This window comes from Mandrillus leucophaeus, unplaced genomic scaffold, assembly GCF_000951045.1.
Source record: "Mandrillus leucophaeus isolate KB7577 unplaced genomic scaffold, Mleu.le_1.0 Scaffold1164, whole genome shotgun sequence".
In the NCBI taxonomy this organism is placed as follows: domain Eukaryota; kingdom Metazoa; phylum Chordata; class Mammalia; order Primates; family Cercopithecidae; genus Mandrillus; species Mandrillus leucophaeus.
The window spans coordinates 278,688-286,451 of record NW_012099921.1 but is presented as its reverse complement, the minus strand read 5'-3'; the positions used below and the strand labels follow the sequence as shown (position 1 = coordinate 286,451).

The following is a 7,764-nucleotide window of genomic DNA, read 5'->3' as shown; positions in this document are numbered from 1 at the left end:
CCAGGGCAATGTAGCAAGACTCCTATCTCTTAAAAAAAATCTAATATTTTTAAGGGCCTAAAGATTTATAGCCTTAATAAAGTATTAAATGGTGAAGTAGTTTTTATAACCTCAGCCAGTAAGTTCAAGTCTGGGGAGAATAACAGCACAAAGGCAGATAGCAGCCCAGCCACACAGACCAGAGCTTTGGCTGGGCAAGTCCAGAAAAATCTGAACTGCTCAGTGCCCATCCCTGGGTCCCCTTTTCTGAAAATGCCAAAGTTCTGCCTCAAATGCGTCATCAGGCGGTACAATGTCCCTGAGATGGCTTACAGTTACAATGGACACCTATCTTCAAAACCTCTCTCTGTAGTCTCACCCTGTCCTTTGGCTTGTAAAGGAATACTCGCAATTTCAGGAACTGAACTGACAAAAAAAGTAGAATGTTGTAAACTACAGCAAACCAGGGGGATAAAAGCGGAGCCAGAGTACACTCTGCTGGCTCACATTGGCTCTAGCTTGCCAAGGGCAATGTGGGTAAAATGTTCCTGCATCCAAAGACTGGCTATAAGGAGCAGCCCTCCACCTTGCCCCTAGTATGAGCTAAACTCCTAAAAGGTGGGAAATCCCAGGAATGCATGTGAGGGTTACACATGGGAACTCTCTCTCTTCACAGTCCCTTGATCCCCAGGTTGTAACATCAAGGCCTCTAGAATCCCCATGCTGGTGTGTGAGAGACTGAGCCCAGTGGTCCATAGGAGGTAGCCCAGAGCCACACCAGAAAAGGAGTGATTTCTTTAGAAACACCCCTAAAGAAAGCAACCAACTAATGAAGCTAGAAGCCAAATCATACTCTATTCATCAGCTCCTCCCAGATGGGTGCAGCCCTGCCTCTCTGAATTCACGGACTATCCCAATCAGAGGTGCTAGCCTAATCCACCTGTTTGAATGCATATCTAACAAAAGCATCTTATCCTGAGAGTGACAGAGGAGGCCAATTCCAACATCATACATCTCTATAGGGACATAGTTCTAGGCAGCTTTTGAGTTTTTGCTTTAGGGCATTCAATGTTCGTCTCCAAAATGAAACTAGGCTTACAGGATGCTTGTTTGTTTTTGTAAAGATGATATATACATGTCTGTATAAAATTCAAATGATAGGAAGAAAATATAAAGAACAAAGTAAAAACCACCCCACCCCTCCACTCAGGTAAGATCTTACTGTAAACTCTGTCCTTACAGAGAAGCAAGTCTATTCTGAGTTAGACCTGGGATATAGGTCTCGTGTTCTCTGGATGAGTCTGTGGATTTATTTTTATGGAGGAGGACCCTTAATGCCACCTCTGGACTACTCAAAAAAGTTTCAGGCTGGGCACAGTGGTGACTGTCTATAGTCTCAGCTACTCAAGAGGCTAAGGCAGGAGGATTGCTTGAGCCCAGGAGTTTGAGGCTAGCCTAGGCAATATAGAGACCTCATCTCTTAAAAAAAAAAAAAAAAAAAAAAAAAAATTTAAACACACTTTTTTAAAGTTTTCAAATCTCAGCCAGGTGCAGTGACTCACGCCTGTAATCCCAGCACTTTGGGAGGCCGAGGCAGGAGGATCACTTGAGGTTAGCAGTTTGAGACCAGCTTGGCCAACATGGTGAAATCCCATCTCTACTAAAAATACCAAAAAAAAAAAAAATTAGCTGGGTGTGGTGATGGGTGCCTGTAGTCCCAGCTACTTGGGAGGCTGAGATCACTTGAACCTGGGAGGCGGAGGGTGCAGTGAGCTGAGATCGCAACACTGCACTCCAGCCTGGGCAACAGAGTGACACTCTGCCTTAAAAACAAAACAAAACAAAAACTCAGTTTTTGCAATAATCCTAGACCTCTCAAAAATAAAAAGTTAAAGTCATGCAGTCCCCCTACCCCACCACACATACTGATTGGAGACCAGATGTTAATCTGTTCAGCAGACATACTCCTTTTCTTCACTCAACACAGTGGCAGTCGTTCTACAATCTATCACACACATAGGCATTATCACCCTTTTCATCCCCCAGAGTGTGTTGATGAGAGAAAGGGAGACACCAATACCTCCTTTTTTTTTTTTTTTTTTTTAAGAGATGGGGTCTTTCAATGTTGCCCAGGCTGGTCTCGAGACCTGGGCTCAAGCAATTCTCCCACCTCAGCCTCCCAAAGTGCTGGGATTACAGGTGTAAACCACCATGCCAGGCCTCATCATCATCACCTTTTTTTTTTTGAAATGGAATCTAGCTCTGTTACCCAGGCTGGAGCGCAGTGGCATAGTCTTCGCTCACTGTAACCTCAGCCTCCCAAGCTCAAGCGATTCTCCTGCCTCAGCCTCCCAAGTAGCTGGGACTTTAGACGTGTGCCACCACAATCGGCCAATTTTTGTATTTTTAGTAGAGATAGGATTTCACCATATTGGCCAGGCTGGTCTCGAACTCCTGACCTCAAGTGATTCACCCACCTCGGCCTCCCAAAGTGTTGCTGGGATTACAAGCATGAGCTATCGTGACCAGCTGCCCATTATTACCTCTTGATATAACACTTTCAGAATCTGAAATGGAAAAGGTAAGGAACTTAACCAAAGTCACGCAGTGACCAGAGGACAGCCCATAAGTGCTGACAGCTTTGAGGAATAACTGTCGTGGCACCAAACTCGAAAGGTATTCATTAACTTTTATTTGAGCCACAAAAAGGATCAAATGTGTCATTTCAACAAACACACACACACACTTTCCCTGCTGTTAAACAGAAGCAAATGGTTGGCTGAAGTAGCACTCTGATCCTCTGAAAACAGTTCCCAAAAGCAATTAGCTAATGGATATCACATCCTACACCCTTGGAGCAAGCAAAGGGAGGCCCCTGGACCAGATGCCCACAAATGAAAACACACAGATTTTGGGTACATGCAATTGCTCTACCTCAGGGACATCAACATTCAGAACTCTCTCCTATTCAGGATGTTCCTATTTTTTAAGAAAAGAAAAGTTTAAACAAATTTACATGTAAAGATAGGAATAAGGCCAGGCATAGGGGCTCACGCCTGTATCCCAGCACTTTAGGAGGCCAAGGCAGGCAAATCACTTGAGGTCAGGAGTTCAAGACCAGGCTAGCTAACATGGTGAAACTCCACTCTACTACAAATACAAAAATTGGCCGGGTGTGGTGGCGCATGCCTGTAGTCCCAGCTACTCAGGAGGCTGAGGCAGGAGAATCGCTTGAACCTGGGAGGTAGAGGTTGCAGGGAGCCAAGATGGCATCACTGAACTCCAGCCTGGGCAACAGAGTGAGACTCCATCTCAAAAATAAAATAACAAAATAAATTAAATTAAAGCTCACCATGATCTGGCTGAGTGGAGGGTGGGAATTATTTTCTTTTCTGTCTCCAATGTGTAGGGAAGATAAAGATCCTAAACCAGTGTCTCCTTCACATGCAGCCAAAAGCCCTCTACCCCGTCCAAGAGTTCACAGACCTCTGTTCCCAGAACAACTTTCAATGCATCTGCCCACAACCACTGCTAGCCACAATTTATCCACACTACTTAGAATCTGCATACCTTCTCCATTAACCTAATTCTACGGAACACTCCTTTCTGATATTTTATTTCTGTTATTTCTCCCATTCCTTAAGTTTCACAAATACAGGATCCCACATAAACAATACAGAATCATTCATTCTATCAATTAATAATCATTGTTGACTACACTGAATAGAGCTTGAGGAAAGATTATGTTAACAGAAAGGGTTTGTTTTCATGGAGCCTGAGAAAAACAAACAGGAATTGAGGAGCAAGTGTTTGTTAGTATGTCCCAGCCCTGGCCAGAGAGAGGGGAGCAATGGCCAGAGGACAGAAACATCTGTCATTCTGCAGTTTCATTTCTCATGGTCAGTTAATATCCTAAGTTTACTCATGAGTCTCTTCCAAGTTTGGTTAGTGAGTCAGTCTCTCTGGATCCGATCAGCTCTGAGTACCCTACAAAACTAAATTTCTGGTCTACGAAGCACAGAACCAGATCCTGAAACATAGTGATGCCCCCCAAACAAAGCCACCCCATGATAACATCTATCTCCACTCTCTAATTGCAACGCCTATCATGGGATGTATGTGATGTATCTAAGACTCTCTGGTAGCTCCCCATGGCTTACAGAATAAAATCCAAACTCCTTGACCTGCCTTTCACAGCCCCAAATTAGCTTTCCAGCCTCATCCCGAAACAATGGGGGCTACCATGGCTCCATGCTTTCATACCTATGACTCTATCTACCTAGAATGTTCTTTGCTAAATCTTATTTGCCTGTGAAACTCCTATTCTTCCTCCAAAGCCCAGTTCGAAAGTCACCTCCTCCCTGAAGTCTTTCCTATTTACCCAGGGATTTCATTCTTACTGTTTCAAATAGCTCTTTAACCACAACTGTGCTAGAGAACTTAAGTACACTGTAACTCATCCTTTAAAATATCTGAGCTCCACTGGATACTCTGAGCTCCTGGAAGAAACTCACTATGTATTCCACAAGCATGAAATGGGAGCTTGATGTTGAATGACTGATCACATGGAACATGGCATTAAGTTATTAAGAGACGATAAGAGGAAAAAAAAGTCCCACAAAATTCAAGAAATAAATTATCTATATATTTAATCTCATTTAAAATGACCACAATATGGCTGAGACACAACGTGGATATTTCAAACATTTAAATAATAAAACCAAAGGCCTGTCTGGTGGCTCATGTCTGCAAGACCAGCACTTTGGGAGGTGGAAGCGGGAGGATCACTTGAGGCCAGGAGTTCAAAGCCAGCCTGGGCAGCATAGTGAGACATTGTCTCTAGTTTTGTTGTTGTTGTTGTTGTTGTTTGAGACGGAGTCTCGCTCTGTCACCCAGGCTGGAGTGCAGGGGCTTAATCTCAGCTCACTGCAACCTTCGCCTCCCAGGTTAAAGCAATTTTCCTGCCTCCACCTCCTGAGTAGCTGGGACTATAGGCGTGCGCCGCCACGCTCAGCTAAGTTTTATATTTTTAGTACAGACGGGGTTGCACCATGTTGGCCAGGCTGGTCTTGAACTTCTAACCTCAGGTGATCCATCCACCTCAGTGTCCCAAAGTGCTGGGATTACAGACGTGAGCCAACACATCCAGCTTGTCTCTAGTTTAAAAAAAAAAAAACTAATAAAAATGTTTAAAATAATAAAAGCAACCAACACTTGAACCCAGTGCTAAACTGTTTACATGACTTAATCTGTACAACAACTCTATGAGATAGGGACTTTCATCTGCACTCAAGATGAGGAAACTGAGGCACAAGAGAGGTTAAATAACTCAAGATCATTTGGTTTGCAAGTGACAGGAGCAAAATGCAAACTTCAGTGGTCTGGCTCCGGAGCCAGTGGGCTCTGAATTCAGGCAGACGTGCTTTGAATCCAGGCTATGTTACAAATATGGCTTTGAATAAGTCATCCATCCCCATTGCGTTTATTTCTTTGTAAAATGGGTATGATAACCTCTTTCTCTTAGGGTGTAGAGAGGACTAAGTTAAATATAATAATGTATGCAGAAGTCTTTAAAATTGGTTCTCCCACCTGGCAGGTACTCCATAAATGCTAATTCATTTTTGCCTTCCCTTCCTAAAAGCTAGATGAAGCAGACTCACAGAGGCAAAGGATCTCCCCCAGATTGCTTGAGGCTTTTCCAAACAGATCAGGTAGTTAAGCCACTCAACCCAGAAAGCCTTGCCTTACCTGCTTATCTCAAAAGTCCATTCCCTGCACAGGGGCTAGAGACCTTTTAAAATGTAAATGTCATGTCATTCCCTTAAACTCTTCAAAGGTTCCTAATTACACTGGAGATACAAACGAAACTAAAGAGGCAGGCATTCTGCCCCCAAGGCCCCACTGCTCTAACTTGGCCTTAGTCTCCAGACTAATCTCCCCTCTCCCTTTCCCCCTCCAGTCCCACAGGCCTCTTTCACTTCCTCCTTGCTACAGTCAGCTCCACACATGGTTAACTCTTAACCCTCCTTCAGATCTTGGCCTAAACGTCACTTCCTCAGGGAAGCCTTTCCTGAGCCCCCAAATCAAATCAGTCTCTTAACCCTCTCTTCATAATTCTCTCCTTATACTCACCATAGTAAATTATTAGTTTACCACTTCCTTCAAAGTTTTACTCGAAAGACACCTTCTTAGGAAGCCTTCCCAGGCCACCCTAATAATATAAATTCAACTACCACCCCTGATACCTCAGATTCTCCTTCCCTGCTTCCTTTTTCCCCTTAGCATTTCACACTTTTTAACAGACCATATTTTTGTTACATACTTTATTTATTGTCTTCTCCCCCACTTCCATGAAAGCACCACAAGGGCAATCATTTTTGCTTTCTTTGTTCACTGTATCTAGAACAATGCCTAAGACATATTTGTTGACAAATATTTGTTGTTGAAAAAATTTCCACGACTATTTATTTATTTATTTTGAGATGGAGTCTCACTCTGTAGCCCAAGCTAGAGTGCAATGGCACGATCTCAGGTCACTGCAAACTCCCATCTCCCAGGTTCAAGCAATTCTCGTGCCTCAGCCTCCCAAGTAGCTGGGATTACAGGCATGTGCCACCACACCCGGCTAATTCTGTATTGTTTTAGTAGAGACGGGGTTTCACCATGTTGGTCAGGCTGGTCTCAAACTCCTGACCTCAGGCACTCCACCCACCTCAGCCTCCCAAAGTGCTGCGATTACAGGCGCGATCCACCATGCCCGGCCACGACTATTTATTGTTAGACTTTCCCAATGGCTAACAACTAAAACATGGTATCTTTCTAGCTTACCACTGTACAGCCAACACCTAGCTCAGTGCCTGGCACATAGTAAGTGCTCAGTAAAAATTTATTTAATAAATCAAAGCCACAACTAGTTGAAAAATTGGAAAATGATCAAAATGGACGCACTAACACCACACTTCTGCCCCTTTCACTGTGTAATGTAACAGTGAGGTTGAGGAAACAGACTACTGAAATACCACCAAGCATCCACCAGGCCAGGAATCTGTCTGTCCACATCCTCTGCACTCTGCCATACCGTGCACTACCCTGCACCCGGGACAGAAGCACCCTACAGAGGCCCTCCATGAACACAGGCTTGAACTCAAGTGGGCAAACCATAAGCCAAACACCATCTTACCCCCCAAGTCCCATTCTTCTACTGCCAGTCCTATTCTAGACTAGTCCTGGATGCCAAACATGCTTCCCCGGGTGGGCCTGTGGACTTATTCCAATCCAGGACCTTTAATGCCACCTTTGGCTTACTCAAAAAAATGGTTTAAAATCCCTAAACAGCTTCAATAATGCTGCAGTTCTCAGGAGCAGGCATACCTAAGGTCATACGGACCCCTCCCCCTCACAAACGCTGATCCAAGGCCAGGAGGCCATCTGTCCAGCAGACGCTCTTCTGTCCTCCCTCAGGTCACACTGAGCCTCCCGTCAACCCCCTCGTTGGCAGGAAGAGCCCTTGCAGAGAGATAATTTTCACCCTGATCAACATGCCTGGTCACCCCTGAGGACCCCAACTCTGGAGCTCTAGGAATACCTGTCTGCTCCCCGAGAAACCTTCCCCAGGGTCAGAACTTGGGCTCAAGAGAGGGGAGGACTGAGGGGCGCCGAAGAGGGTCGTTCCCCGAAGTGTCTGCCCCGTGACGGCGACAGCTCTCCGGGCGGCGGGGACGGTCGGGCTGACAGGCCGTCCCAGGGGGAGAAAGTGGCACCGTTATCCGTGCCCGGGCGGGGGGC

General features: G+C 45.0%; 1 protein-coding gene across 1 annotated transcript in view; it reads right to left on the bottom strand.

Annotated features, from left to right (window-relative positions):
* The window catches only part of ZNF592 (zinc finger protein 592), a 60,389-nt gene extending 52,626 nt beyond the window's left edge, over positions 1 to 7,763 (bottom strand). Inside the window, exon 1 of the mRNA XM_011999331.1 lies at positions 7,565 to 7,763. The gene's annotated coding sequence lies outside the window, so the exon portion shown is untranslated. The remainder of the gene's footprint in view (positions 1 to 7,564) is intronic.
* Position 7,764: the final 1 nt, after the last annotated feature.